A 2,148-nucleotide genomic window follows, 5' to 3' on the forward strand; every position below is an offset into this window, starting at 1 on the left:
CCTGGTTCCCACCCTCTGGAGAGCAGCTGCTAGATTAAAAAAGCGTTTATGTTCTGTCATTCAAGGACATGGATACAAACTCCATTTTCCAAACATTCCCATCTTCTTGTCTCATCTGTGCACCACATAAAGCCACGGAAAAGATCCAGTCCCAGCCTCCAGCAAGCCTTATCATCCTTGCCCATCCCTACCCACGGCAGAGCTCTCAGATGCTTTGATATGCAAATCAGCCACAGGATCCATAACCAGCGCTGTCTGGAATTAACAGCACACACGGAGTACCCTACACCCAGGGCCTCCTCCCTTCCCAAGCACCACACAGCTGCGCAGGCTTCACGTCAGATGACACAGGTCCCAACTGTCTTGGGTGGGAGCGGGAGGTGTTGCCTGCAGTCCTTGGATTTTCAGCACACAGCCTCACCTTGACCACCAGGATGGAGCTGGAGCACTCACAGCTCCAGGAAAGGAAAGGAGGAAAGGAGGCAGGCTGGGCTTGCACCTCGGCGTGGATGGGCGGGTGGCAGAGGAGCTGCCGGCAGGATGCTGCAGGGCTCCTGGTGACCGGAGGCTCACACAAAGTGTAATCAGCAACAGACAAAACACAGGGCCTGGGCACTGCCAGCTCTCAAGCTTTTTTTGCAAACCTCAGGCTACCTGGGATCTTCTGGAAGTTCTAGTTCCCAGAATGAAGAGATTTTGTGAAGATTTATTTTCCATGTAAACAATATAGAAACCCCTCCAAGCAAGGTCCTAGCTCACTTTATTACTGCAGAAAGCTGAAAAATATAACCAAGGATACTTTAAGCCCAGAAAGAAAAAAAAATAAATTAAACCCCCACACAAACTAGAAGCAAAGCACACTCAGGATTTTTCTTTTCTTGTCTCAACTCATGGCTTCAGAACAATTCAGGACAGTTACACTATGCTCTGGTCAAAGGGCAAGAAAATGGAGCATTGGAAAGCCTCGTGGTGATGCCTTCTTGACATGAAAACTGACACCCCCAGAAAATACAGTAGCTTCAGTTCCTTCCAAGGTTACCAAAGACAGGAACAGACAAAAATAGAGCAAACTTATTGCAACAAAACATACTTATGAGTCAAACCAGAGCCTCTTCCCAATCCCCTCAAAGGCATGTTCTTTCATGTTTATTTTGCTCTTTTGGTATCCAGGTGAAGACTGCAGAATGGACTTCTCTCCCCATAAAGATAGCATATTCCTACTACTAAAAGGCTCAAGATGAAAAAGGCCTTCCTCGGTAGATACCAGCTAATTGCAGTCATTAGAAGTAATGCTTTGCTATTTCTGGTTGAATGGAGTCCTCCTGGAGTCAGTTACGAGCTGAGTAGTCAGCTCTGCCTCTCTCAGAAGCATTAAGAGTAATAAAAGCTATTAGGGACTGTACAGTGTGATTGTTTGGAGGGGAAGGGCACTGGTCCCTGCCATGCACTTGCAAAGGCTCTGTCCCACACTCAGGTGGGGCATCGGCGGCACCACCCAAAAGGCGCCTGAGCCATGCGACCCTTCAGTAGCTTTGTGACCGCCGCTAATCGGATGCTCCTGCCCCACAGCCCATGGCCTTCCGTGTGTGCTTCCCCCAGAGAATGACACTATGGAGCAAAACACTTTCACAGGAATAGACAAATCCAGGAGAGAAGGGACTCCTCTAGGACTACACACAACTAAATTAGCCACCCTGAGCACACACTGATAGGCTTTTTGTTTCTAACTTGTACTATCGAGATGAGCAAGGGAGGGAGGTGCCCAGAACCTCAAATTGCCAAAACACCCGCTCTCCATCTAGCTGAGAGCTACCAAACCTGCTGAGAACGCCGGTGTAACTGCAGCTACATTGCAGATTTTTGGCTTGATGCCCCCTCCAGTAGGTAGCTACATAAAGGGTGCACTCTACAGCAGGAGGAAAAAAACATGGCTTACTGATGTGGAGCGGCTGGCGACCGAGACAAGAGCAAAAAGGGACTGCTTGGCTATCTGGCCTCGGACATGAGCTATATCCGACAACCTTTGTCGAGTATTCCAGGGGAGGATAAGCCGGGCAGTATCAGAAAACTCCGCGCTACTCCCACCACCCTTGGAACATCCCTCCTGCCCCCCTGCTGCTCTGCTTCACGGCGGTGCCTGTAGGAGCG

The sequence above is a fragment of the Geospiza fortis genome, unplaced genomic scaffold (assembly GCF_000277835.1).
Source record: "Geospiza fortis unplaced genomic scaffold, GeoFor_1.0 scaffold41, whole genome shotgun sequence".
Taxonomy (NCBI): domain Eukaryota; kingdom Metazoa; phylum Chordata; class Aves; order Passeriformes; family Thraupidae; genus Geospiza; species Geospiza fortis.